Raw genomic sequence first — 13,991 nt, 5'->3', positions numbered from 1 at the left:
ATCAGTGGGTAGTAGGATATGATATATAAAAGAAGAAAATGTACTAACTTGGGAGATAGGAAATTAAGTGAACAGAAAGAAAGAGAACATTTAAGTTTCCTTTTCTGTTGAACAAGTTATATGCTATAATAAATCATCACTAAAATAAGAGACAACGATTTTTCATCCATAAAGAAATCTACAAAAATCAAACATTTATGCCTTGCATTTTAGTATAATGCATCATATTTTGACTTTTTGGATCTTTATTTTAATTAGGCACTGAATTAAAGAAAAATAAAGCAGCCAAAGACAAGTGCAAGTAGTTAAGTCATGCAAAAAAAAAAAAAAAAAAAAGCTTTGATCTTTCTTCCCTCTTCAAATTTCTTCCTGCTCCAATAACACCACTTACAACTCATATTCCTATAGTGCTATATGGTTTTCAAAGCACTTTGATATTTGCAACAAACTACTAAGATTGGTATCAACACTATTTTCAAATAAGGAAAAGGTTTGTAATAATTAAGTAACTCTCAAGAGGTCACAGTTACTTAAGCATCTGAGGAAGTATTCCAGCCTGGGTCTGGCTGACTAACTTCAGTGCTCTAACAACTATGCAATACAGCCTCCCCAAAAATATATGCTTGAGTAACCAAAGTTAAAGTATTTTTTTCTTTTTTATATATTAATTTGGAATAAAGTACTTTCAAAAAGTAGTAAAAAGTACATTCGTTTGAAATTCATGCAACATCTGGTTAAGAGCTGGGGAGATGCAGAGCAATATGGTTATAAATAATTAGTGATAGGTTATTTGAACTCAGTTCTGACCTGATTCCAAATGCTGAAGCATTCCTTCCATCAAATTATGCTGCCCCAATAAAAGCATGGAATTTGGGGGATTATTTAGATCTTGAAAGTAATGCAAAAGATAAAGAACTGTGCACAGCTGCAAGGTGGTCAAAATGGTGGACAAAACAAAGACACATTATCCATACTGATGAAAACACATTCTTACACTACGTAGCTGGTATCTAGAATTTAACTGCATCTCTACAATAAGCAGGAGGGGTTTTCTGGATGGAGGATAGGAGAGAAAGTGACAATCTGGTTTTTATTACAACTTCTGCTAAAGAACTAAAAACATAAAAAGTTACAAATCATAGAATAATACAGTTTTTAGACACAATATTAAATAACTAGAGTAATCTGCTGTTTTATAACCCAAAGACTCCAGTTTCTGGAATAAGAACTCACTATCTGACAAAAATTGCTGGGAAAGCTGGAAAATAGTATGGCAGAAACGAGACACTGATCCACACTATATACCCTATACAATAATAAGATTGAAATGGGCTCTTGATTTAGACATAAAGGGTGACAATATAAGCAAATCAGAAGAACAAGGAATAGTCTACCTCTCAGAGCTGTGAAGAAGGGAGGATTTGTGGCCAAAAGAGAATATTATGAAATACAAAATGAATAATTTTCATTATATTAAATTGAAAAGCTTTTGTACAAGCAAAAATAATATTTGCTTGTACAAAATAATAATATTATTATGAACCATTCTCAAAAGCAATATAAAACTATGCTCAAAGGGCTATCAAACTGTGCATACCTTTTGATCCAGCAGTATCTCCATTGAGTCTGTATCTCAAAGAGATCATTAAAAAAAGTAAAAGGACCCACATATGCAAAAATCTTTGTAACAGACATTTTTGTAGTGGCAAAGAACTAGAAACTGAATGGATGTCCATCAGCTGGGGGATGGCTGAATAAGCTATGGCATATGACTGTAATAGAATATTATTGTTCTATAAGAAATAATTGCAAAGACCGAGTTAGCACCCTGGATACCTTAGAATCAGCCGGAGTCAGGATAAGCAAAAGTCCTTGGTCTTTATTCTTGGTCTTTAGGGGTAGGAGTGAATTGGATGGACACAGAATCTTCATGACCTCTCTTCTTTGCCTCCCACCCAAAAGTGACCCTGGCTAGTCTTACTCCACCCCCTAGTCCCTCCTCCAATTCTCTGTATATATCAATTATTGAGCCAGCACAGGATAATGGGAAGGGCCATTTTCCAAGCATATGCTTATAGACTATTGTCCAATCGGTAATTAGCCTTAAGTGCTCGGTTGTCCCACCTCAGTGCATTAACTCAAGAGTTTCAGCCCTTTACAAATAATGAACAAACTGATTTCAGAAAAGCCTGGAAAGACTTACATGAACTGATGCTAAGTAAAGTGAGTAGAGCCAAGAGAACTTCGTACACAGCAACAACAAGAGTATGTTTTAATGATCAATTGTGATGGACTGGCTCTTTTCAACACTGAGGTGGTTCAAGGCAATTCCAATTGATTTGTGATGGAAGGAGCCATCTGCATCCAAAGAGAGAACTATGGAGACTGAATGTGAATCAAATCATAGGTTTTTTTTTCACTATTGTTGTTGTTGTTTGTGTGCTTCGGTTCTTTTCCCTCTCATGTTTTTTTTTTCCCTTTTGATCTGATTTTTCTTGCACAGCATGATGAATATGAAAATCTGAAGAAATGTACATGTTTAACCTCATATTAGATTGCTTGCTATCTAGGGGAGGGGGGAGAGAAGGGAGGGAGAAAAATTTGGAACACAAAATTTTGCAAAGGTCAATATTGAAAACTCTATTTGCATGCATTTAGAAAAATAAAAGGCTATTATCAAAATATATATGTACATATATATATATAGGGTGGAGGGAAGAAAGGAAAAATTTGGTATACAAAGCTATGCAAGGATCAATGTTGAAAAATTATCTGTGCATGTTTTGAAAATAAAAAGCTTTAATTTTATATATATATATGTGTGTGTATATATATATACACACATATATATGTATATGTGTGTATATATATATATATAATTTTTAAAATGAAAGAAACCTTAGAGATTATTTATTCCAACCTAGCAATTTTACAGAAGAGGAAACTGAAGCCAAGAGAAGTCAAGGGACTTAATGAAATCATGTGGCTAGCTGACTTGATGTGACCAATATTCTTTCAACTCTACACATTTTATGTGTATCTCATAACTAAGAAACCTAAGTGTAAATATCTGAAAAGTAATAGCCAATATGTGAAATCTGACTTGCTTCAAATTTTTTTTAGGCCCCATATATTTCAGTGCTCCAGGGAGCTCTCTAAGATTACAGAAAACTAATGTCTCTCTTATGTCCCTCTGCATAAGGACAGGCAGTTTCGTCCTGGGAATCCTAAGACCAATAAAATAAGATGCAAATCTAAAATAAAGTTTCTGTAGATGTGTTTCTCTTTGACTTCATTTATCATTTCATATGCTCAACAAAACATATCTGTCCATTATGTTTTATTTTCCCCACTAAGCTTCAATTTCTCTCCTTTTTGTCCCAGCTCAACCCATGTTTCTAAAATTCTAAAGAGTGAAGAGGAAAATCATATTCTCCATCTACAGAATAGGACAGAATTTTTTTTCTTAAAATGTTTCCAAAAGAAAAAAAAAATTGCATTAAATTCCTTTGCTTGGTTTAAGAGGTATATTTCTAAACAGTTCCCTATAAGTTGTCTTTTGCATGTAGATCATTTGTTTACTAACAATTTAATTGGGAGAGGGGAAGGTGAGGAAATCTGGACTATTTTGCTGTTCTCAAGGATAGAGATGAAATTCTGACTCCAAATTGCTGTCCAACTGTCCTGTCCCCTTTCTCCACATTCCAGATAAATTTTTGACTCTATAGATGTCAAATGAAATCTTCTCAGGGGACAAGGAAACTAGTTAATTACTTCCCTTAATAGCACTATAATCCTTCCAGGCTTCCAAACTGAAAACCTTGGTGTCACCTTCAATTCTTATCTCTCTTTTAACTTATATTATCAATCTGTCAACACAGTTCTGTTATTTCTTTCAAGATGTCTCATTCTCTTTCTCTTCAAAACCATTCTAATCAAAGAACCTTACTTCCCCCTATTCCTGGATTACTCAACCCCCTCTTTAGTGGCTCTTGCCTATAAATATTCTTTGTTCCAATATATCCTTTGCACAGCTCGGAAAGTCATCTCCCTAAAATGCTGTTTTCATCATTTTGTCCCCCTGTTAAATAAGCTAAAATTGACTTTTAATGCTTATATAGATATCTAAATTTACACACAGAGAAACACACAGAGCCTCTGAACTTGAAGATCATCGCATCTTCTCCCCAAAAGTCTATTTACAAAAAGTCCTGGCTATGAATCTGTGTGCACTTTTTGACTCAGCAATACCACTACTAGGTCTGCATCCCAAAGAAAGCAAAGGAAAAGGAAAAGGATTTACATGTACGAAACTACTTATAACAGCTCTCTTTTTGGTAGCAAAGACTTGGAAATTGAGAGGATGTCCATCAATGGGGGAATGGCTGAACAAGCTGTTGTATATGATTGTGATGGAATGCTAATATGCTGTAACAAATGATAAGCAGTATGATTTCAGAAAAACCTGGAGAAATTCATATGAACTGATGCAAAATGAAGTGAACAGAACCAGAACATAATAATAGCAATATTGTATGATGATCAGTTTTCAGTGACTTAGCTTTTCTGATTAACACAATGATCTAAGACAATTAATTTCAAAGAATTTAGGATGAAAAATTCTATCTACCTCTACAGAAAGAACTGAAAGAGTGTGAATGCAGAATGAAACATATTTTGAAAATTTTCTTTATTTTTCCTGGTTTTTATTATCTCTTTTATTTTGCAACATGGCAAAATGTTTTGCATTACTTCACATGTATAATCTATTTTGAATTCCTTGCCTTCTCTAGGAGAGGGAAGGGGAAGAAGGGAAAAATTTGGAATGTTAAAAGTGCAGGTAGGTGACCAAGCAGATAAAGCATCACCACTGGAGTCAAGAGGACCTGAATTCAAATCCAGCCTCAAATGCTTCTAGCTATGTGACCTTCAACAAGTCACTTAACCTTGAATGCCTCACACATCCCAAAAAAATGTTAAGAAAAAAATTTTAAACTTATTGAAACATATTTAATAAAATAAAAATATACTAGGGAAAAATCCTCTCTTGCAACCTACAAATGAGACCAAAGCTACATGATTCTGAAAAAAACTTATCCTGCCCTCTATCCATATCATACAATGATTTCTTATAGCTTATCATATAATGTTCAAATGTTTCAATTTTCATATCCTTCCATAAACTAGCTTCATTCCTAAAATCATAGGACTCTAGATCTAAAACCAAAAACAAAACAAGAGGTTATTTAATCCAGGAATCCCATTTTACAGAAGAAACTGAAGTTTACAGAAGTCAAGTAACTTGCCTAAGGCCATTCAGAAGGTAAGTGTCAAGATTGGGATTTAAACTTGGATCCTTTGACCCCAAAAACATCTTCAACTTGTCTAAATTAATTTCTCATTTGCCTTTGAGTAACCATCCTCAGTTCCTCCCTGTAATCAACTCAAGTTCCTCCCTATAATCATTCCCACTTCCATGTTGTTCATATTGCTAACACACCCCTGAATATCTTTCCTCTTCTTTAATCATCAAAATTCTTTTAGGACTCATTTTCTACTCCAAAACCTAATTATGTAGTGTCTTGGATTACAGAATGAAAAGGCATCCAGTTATTAGCATTTACTAACACTGTGACTAGGACTTAGTTTCTTCATCTATTTTTTTAAAAAAGCTAATTCACAACATTGTTATATACTTACAAAATATTTAAATAATAAAGGTAAATTATTATAGTCCATACAAATCCCTAAAGAAGTCTAGACTAGTTGATCTCTAAAGTCTCTTTCAGCTATAAATCTGTGATCCCGTGATTCTATGTAGGGTCTCTTCTGGTACCTAACACAATAAGCAATAAATGTCTCTGGAACAGAATTATATAATTCTTTCCAAAGTATATCAATATTCTTATAAATCAGACTTTCACCAGCTTTTTGTAATTTGATGCAACATACAATGTCTATAAGTCAATTCCAATTTAAAGATGAGTGGTGCTCAAATTAGTTTGTTATAAAGAAAAAAAAAATTAGGTAAATCTCAGAATCTCACTCCTTTTTCTACTCCAAACCCAGCCCAAATTTAAAGATGGGGGAGAAAAGTCCTTAATTAATCAAACAGAAGGGAGAAGTAAGTAGGCCTCCCAACTGCCTCACCTTTCTCCAAGGAAAATAATCTACTTCAATCACTCACAGAGATGGCCATCACCTTAAATTACACTACCTTCATAGCAAGAATCCCAAATCCTTTCATTTCCCCCTCTGCTTTACTCCTAAATTTATTCTTTGTCCTCACTACAATCTTCTTTTCTTCTGTCCTATAACTTCTGGCTTCTCCATCCTTATCAGTCCCTCATCTCTCCTCTTACTTCCTTTTTCTCTATTTATAATCTTGATCTGATAATTGACAAGTTCGGCTCTCCATTGTCCTCCACACTTGATTCCTTTGTCCTCCTTTCCTACTTCCATTTTCATCCAGCCAAACCTGCACCCTGAATCATCCACACCATTCTTCTCTGATGCTTGAGATTATCAAATTAAGATTACAGCCAACTTTTATTCTCTCAATTCTATCTCATCCTCTGATGGCTGTTCCAAACCTTCTTAGCACCATTTTTTTTTTCAGCAAATGTTGCCTCTTGCTTTATTGAGCAAATAGTCAAATGTAGTACAATCTCTCTTCTCTCAACACCCCTCTACATCAATACCCATTCTTTCCTTCTTCACTTTAGTCTGTGATAAAAAGATGGCCCCCTCTTTGACAAAAAACAGCCCCTTTATTAATCCCATCCTCTCCTAACTCTTTCCCCACTGCCTAGGGATATGTTCCAATTTACCTCTTCTACTATGACTACTAACCTAATATAAGTCTCCATCACCAGTTGCCTAGACTATTGTAATATTCTCCCAGTTACTTCCTCTACTTTGAGTCTCTCCCCTCTCCAATCAATCTTCCACATAATTGCCAAAGTAGTCTTTCTAAGATCATGTCACTTCCCCATGGCTTCCTATTGCCTATATCTTGCCTTGTGGTGGGTGGCACGATGGTTAGAGCTCTGGGCCTGGAGTCACAGGAAGACATAAATTCAAGTTAAATCTCAAACACTTAGTTGTGTGACCCTAGGTAAATCACAACCTTTGTTTCAGTTTTCTCATCTATAAAATAGTAAAAATAATAGCCCCTACTTTTCCAGAGTTGTTGTGAGGATTAAATGAAATAATAATTGTAAAGTATTTAACACAGTATCTGGCATATAGGATGCACTATTTAAATGTTAACTATTATTATTATAAAATAAAATACAAACTACTTACTTAGTCTGATATTTAAGGCCACATCACTACCTTTCATATATTTTACATTCTAACGAAATTGGACTACTAGCTGTTCCTAGTTGCAGACACTATTTTGCAATTTCTGCCATCTCAGAGAAACAAATTTCCCCATTTTGCTATATACTTCTTGCACAGGCTCTATCTCCAAACATCCAACGTGTAGAAAGCATTAGCTGTCCAACTAACATCTTCTGCACGTACCCCAGAATGTCCTTGTAGGATTAATAATTCACCTTCAGCCTCTTGATATCCATATACGCTATCCCTTATTTTGACAACACATTCCTTCTTCATTTTTGCCTCTCATAATCCTTGTCTCTCTTCAAGACACAACTCAGGTTCTTTTGTGAAGCCTTCCCTCACGACCACTGTTGGCCCTTGTTCTTTACAATTTTCCTTGTACTATAATTAAAGAACAAGTAGCATTCTCTCACAGAATGCAAATCCTAGAGAAAAAGGATTTTATATGCCCAGTACTGAGCATAATTTCTTGTATGTGATAAAAGCTTAATAAATATTTATTGGATTAAATTATACCCTGAGAGGGCATAACTGCCTCACAGACATTTTTAAGTGGATGTCCAGTAGATATCTTAAAGTGAAAATGTCCAACAGAGAGAATATTATCTCTCCCAAATCTTCTGTCTCCCTTCCCTATTACTATAGGCAACATCATCCTCTCCATTTCTCAAAACCTAAGACTCATCCTCTATTTTCACTATTTCTCACTACCTATATCCAGTCTGTTTCAAAAACCTGATGATTTCACCTTTACAACATCTCTCCAATACGCCTTCTTCTCTTCAGAGACACTGCACCACTCTGGCACAGGCATCTGGACTATTATAATATCTTACTGATAGGTCAGCCTGCCTCAAATCTCTCCCCATTCCAATCTATACTCCATTCAGTCCCTAAACAAATCCAATCCAACCCACCACCACTGCCTCCAAGGTCAAATGCAAAATTCTCTGTTTGGTATTCAAAGTCTCTCATAAACTAGCCCCCTCCTACATTTCAAATCTTCCTTATGGATCCCCACTACTTGATCTAATCCATTGACACCAGTGTCTTTACTGTCCTGCCAACAAGATATTCCATCTTTAACTTCAGGCATTTTCTCTGTCAATTCTCGATGATTGGAATGCTCTCCCTAATCACTGCCTATTGGTTTCTCAGACTTCCTTTAAGTCATAACTAAAATCCTCTCTTCTATCTTTTGAGTCCCCACAGGAAAGTGTTTAATGGCTAGAAATGCTTTTTGCCTCTTTTTATTATCTCCAATGTTTAGCACTTGATGAGTGTTTGCTGATTGGTTGATTGATTCTTCTACCAAGATAAAACCATAACCCTTCTATTTAATCGAGAAGATAAATCTTTCTGCCCCCCACCTCAAAAAGTCTGACAAAGTATATTTAGGAAAATGCCTTTTGTACTGTTAAAAATCTGCCATAATTAAAAAATTAAGGTCCTCTCTGCTAAGTGTTTTTGCTTTTTATCTTCCTTATAATTTAAAACAAATGGTAATTCTCACAAACTTAAAAATTTGGGCATTATCACCGAATACAGGCAAGAAGTCTCAATGCTTAGTATACAGGGCCTGGAGTCAAGAAGTCTCATCTTCACAAATTCAAATATGGTCTCAAGTACTTTAGGCAAGTCATGTAACCCAGTTTGCCTCAGTTTCCTCAACTGTAAAATGAGATGAAAGGACAAAATATTCCAGTCCCTTTGCAAAGAAAACTCAAATCGGGTCAGTCAGACTAACTAAGGAATAACAACATCAGGGTCATAGAGCTAAAAGTGAGCTTAGAGGCTATCGGTCCATCTTGTTCAAACTCTTTATTTTACGATTGAGTAACCATATCCCCAAAGAAGTTGCCACAGATGCCTAAGCCCTTTATCTGGAGATGCTCAAAGTTATATGCAAAGTAATGGCGAGGATCATCATCCAACAAACATGGATGGAACACCTAAGGGCCAGACACTGTGTTAAGCATAATGCTTTATTATCAGATCAGGTATGCTTAACATCTCAATATTCTATTAAAGAATTATGTCTTGATCATACATTCTATGCTTGTAATAAAAATAAGTTTCATTCTAGTGAAATTTGGTACATCTATATCCAACCTGTGGCCATCCTGAAGTTTTAGCAAGCCTAAATTCTAATGTTTGCAATAATGCATTCTTTTTACTCGAAGACCCAGCCAGATTAACCTTTTTCTGAAGAATATTCAGAAATAACAGTGAATGAAAAACTAGAGAGAAATAATGGTTCTAAAGTCTCCTCAATAATACCAATAACTCAAACTATCACTATTTAGAAGACCACCTCAGGGCTTTAGCATACATAAGAAATTAATATCATAAGGGAATTCAAGTTTTCTGACTACATAAGCCCGTTCAAAGAAAATCACTGATAAAAGAAATATTATAGAATTTAACCCAAAAGCCAAAACACAAGATTTTTTTTAAATGAAATCCTATACTCTATTAATTACTTCATCTTCATTAATCAGTTTGCTCCCCAATATAATCAATGTTACCTCACCAAATGGTTTTCAAAGAAAAAAAAACACAGATATACATACACATACATATATATATATATATATATATATATATATATATATATATATGGCAACTCACAGAAAAATATCACAGGGGTGATGTTATTCCTCAGGTCATACCTAAAGAACCAGTTTTTGATTTTCCAAATAGAGGGGGAATATAATTTTGAAAATAATGTCTATGGTTTATGTTGAAAAACAAGGAAATGAAGAAGATGAATGAAATTTGAGTGATAAGAAAGCAGGTGTGAGTTAGATAAGTTTGGCAGTACACAAAGCAAGGGGGAAAAGCTGAGATGTTCTTTGGAGAGAAGGGGAAAGCAACAGATTTGTTTAAGGGAAAAAAAGAGGTGAAGAGGTTTGTGATTTTGAAAGTGAACAAAAGGAAACTGATACCAAGGAAAGAGGAAAAGTGAAATTTAAGTGGGGGAGATAGATAGGAGAAGTTATTGCAAGGGGATGAGAATAAGGAAATTAAGGAAGCAAAGATTTGGTGAGGAAAGGCAGGAGACAGAAAGGTATAAGGGGTTAGATTCACCCATCCCAAGGAACCGATTCTGCCCTTCCAATGTGGGGGACAAGCTTGCTCTACCACCTGCAAGCAAGAAGGGGGAGTGGAGTGTGGGAAGAGAATGGGGAGGAGAGAAAGAATGGAGAGGGGAGAAAAAAGAATGGGAAAAAGAAGAGAGGGAATGGCGAAATGAGGGAACGGGGAAGGAGAAAGGGAATAAGGAAAGATAGAGAATGAAGAAGAGAAAATGGGAAAGGAGAAAGAGAACGAAAAAGAATAGAAAAGAAAGAGAATAAAGAGGGGAGAGAGAGAAGGGCCAAGGGAAAACGGAGAGAGGGAGACAGAATGGGAAGGAGAAAGAATGGAGGGAGAGAGAATGAGGAGGGGGAGAGAACTGGAAGGAACGAGAACGAGGAGGGAGAGAATGGGGACGGGGTGAAGAACGTGGCTTTCTCCCCTCTACCCCGTTCCTCTCCCCCTCTCGCCAGCTGGTTGCTCCGCTGCCAGCCCCCCTTTCTCCCCTCCGTGCCCTCTCCCCAAGTGGTCCCCTCGTCTCCCCTCCCATCCCTTTGCTCCGCCCCTCTTCCCGCCGTACCATCCCCCCCACGCCTCACTGCTCCCCAAAACTAAAGAGGAAAGCGAGGCTGAGCCCGGGGCCGGCGACCCAAGCCCGGCCGCCCCGCCCCTCTCCCGCGGGCCTGGGCATCGCCTCCCGAGCCTCCGCGGCCTCCCGAATGCCGGCCTCTCCCTCACCTCCCATGATCCCGGCCCTGGCCCGGACTCCGGTCGGACCCACTAGTCCTGCCTCGGCCCCGGCTCCGGCTCCTCCGCGCGCGCTCCCCGCCTCCTCGGGGGGGGCGGGGGGGGGGGGAAAGAAGGAGGGAGACCGCCCACCTACCGAGTGCGCCCCCTGCCGGATCCACGGCGCCGTGCAGCCTCGTCTCGGAGCGCAGCGTTCTTTGGGACCCGGCCCCGGCGACGCGGCGGGTACCGCGGGATTTGGGTTCCGGCGCCGTCCCCGCCCTTTCTCCCCCGTTCCCCCATTCCCTCCCCACCTCTCCCGCTCCTCCCCCATTCCCCTCCCCTCGGGCTTCTCTCCTGCCGCCCCTCCCCGCCTGACCCAAACGTTGTTTCAGGTTGGAGAGTGGACCCTTTTTTTCCGAGTGAGGGACGAGTGCCGCTGCAGCAGCCACGTTGCTCCTTTGTCCCGGTGTCTTTTGCTTTTTTGCATAACCAAACTGTGTCAGCGAGTCTCTTTCGAGCTTGGAGACTGCAGGGTCCCCGGGGTTTATCATAAAATCAGAGACTAGTAGAACTGGAAACTTTAAAGGTCATCGGATCCAGGCTCTTGTTTTACAGATGGGGAAACTGAGGCAAAGTGACTTGTACAAGTCTGGAAGGGACAAAAGAAACCGTACAGTCACACCCCTAATTTTACAAACGAAGAAACTGAGAACCGATAAAGTCATAGGGACATAGAGGCTATCGGTCCATCTTGTTCAAACTCTTTATTTTCCGATTGAGTAACCACATCCCCAAAGAAGTTGCCACAGTTGCCTAAATCTTTTATCTGGGGATGCTCAAAGTTATATGCAAAGTAATGGCGAGGATCATCCTAAGGGCCAGACGCTGCGTTAAGCCCTGAAGATACAAAGAAAAAGTAAAAACAGTTCTTTCTGTCAGAGAGATTACATTGTTTCTAATGAAGGCCGCAACCGCATAAATTGTTACATAGATGCGAGGGCAACATAAAACATAAAGGCAGGAGAGGAAGCCCTGTTCTTTGTCAAATACAGTAAGCATACCACTGTAACTGAAGAACAGAAGAAATCTATACAGACTGGAAAGATAAGGGGCCAGTTTGTGAAGAACTTTAAAAGCAAAACAGACTGTTTTTTTTTTATCTTAAAGGAGCCACTGGAGAGGTGACATCATAAGATTTAAATGTTTAGCAAAATCATTTTGACAGCTGAGCAGAAGATGAATTGGAATAGGAAGAAACGTGAGGCAGGAACTCCAGTTAAAAAGCTATTGAAGTAATCCATCTGAAAGATGGCTACAGTGGTGGCCATGTGAGAAGATTTAAGGGAATATATATGAGAGGGTGCTGGAGAGAAAGAAAGTATAAGATTTGGCGACTGATTAGATATGTAAGTGGATATCCAGTTCAAAATGTACAATAATCAATTAGTTTTTTAAAAATGGGAATGAGAGATATTAGAACTGGATGTATATAGATCTTGGAATGATAACTGAACCCATGGGAAGTCAAGTGAAAGGATATTGAGGAAGGGGAGGAGAGAGAGAGAGGGAGAGAGAGAGAGAGAGAGAGAGAGAGAGAGAGAAGAACAAGAACAACAAGAGCAAGAAGAACAAGGAGAGGGAAGAGGAGGAGGAGGAGGAGGAGGAGGGAAGGGGGGAGGAGGAAAGGAAAAGAGGAAAGGGGGAGGAGAGGAGCAGAAGAGAGGAGGGAAGAGGAGGGGGAGGAGAGGGGGAGAGAATTTGCAAAGGACAGCAGAGTCACAAAAACTCAGAGAGTTTAAAGTGTCCAAAATAAAATCAATCAATAGTGTCAAATGCTGGAGGCAAGTTAAAGATAAAGATTGAGAAACGTCCATTAGATTTAACAATTAAGACATTGTAGTAGTTTTGAAGGGAGAAATTTCTTTTGAGTAATGAAGTCTGAAGTCAGATTGTAGAGAGTTTAGAAGACAGTGAATGAAAACACCAAGTGTAGATGGATGTTCAAATAATTTAGCAGAAAAGGGGAAAGAGATTTAGGACTGTAGACACTGGGGATAGTAGAATACAGGCAGGTGTTTTGTTTTGTTTTTTTAAGAATGGGGGAGTCCTAGGCATATTTGCATAGTAAATATAGAGGTGTTGAACATGGGAAAGAACAATAGTTAAGGCAATCTACTGAAGAAGACTGGAGACATCTTTATCAGAAATTGAAATGAAGAAGAGAATGGAGGAAGATGTTAAAGCAAGAGTTCTTAACCTAAGCTCTGTGAACTCTGTGTGTGTGTATGTTTGTATGTTTCTGTGACTATTTCAATATAAGTAATTTTCTTTGTAATCCTAACTTATTTTATGTATTTAGAAAGATAATCATAAGAAGTCCATTGACTTAATTAGACTGCCAAAAGAGTCCAGTACATAGAAAGATTAAGAATTCCTTTGTAAGAAAGGTACATAAGATAAGGAGGGGAACAAGAGGAAACTCTTCATTGAATGCCTTTAATTTCTTTCAGTGATGTATGAGGCAGGATCTTCAGTTGAACAGGTAAGGGAAGAAAAAGAGTGGAGGACTCTTGATTTCAAGTTTAATGTTGTTGTTGTTTTAAGCAGAATTCAATGGTTTTATTATTCTTTCCATTTATAGTGTTGAATCCTGTTTTCTCCCAGTTGTGCTTAATTCACTCTGCATCAGTTCTTACGGTTTCCCATGCTTCTCTAAATTCCTCACATTTGTATTTCTTTATTATACATTACATCCATAACATTCCTCTACCATGATTTGTTTATAATTTTGTCCTCTCAAATAAAAACAATCCAGTTCTTTGCTATTATGCTCC

General features: G+C 37.8%; 1 protein-coding gene across 1 annotated transcript in view; it reads right to left on the bottom strand.

Annotated features, from left to right (window-relative positions):
- The window catches only part of PXYLP1 (2-phosphoxylose phosphatase 1), a 55,249-nt gene extending 43,973 nt beyond the window's left edge, over positions 1-11,276 (bottom strand). The window contains exon 1 of the mRNA XM_031959836.1: positions 11,167-11,276. The gene's annotated coding sequence lies outside the window, so the exon portion shown is untranslated. The remainder of the gene's footprint in view (positions 1-11,166) is intronic.
- Between the last annotated feature and the right edge of the window lie 2,715 nt (positions 11,277-13,991).

Source organism: Sarcophilus harrisii, chromosome 3 (assembly GCF_902635505.1).
Source record: "Sarcophilus harrisii chromosome 3, mSarHar1.11, whole genome shotgun sequence".
NCBI lineage: Eukaryota > Metazoa > Chordata > Mammalia > Dasyuromorphia > Dasyuridae > Sarcophilus > Sarcophilus harrisii.
This window is presented reverse-complemented; position numbering and strand designations above follow the sequence as displayed.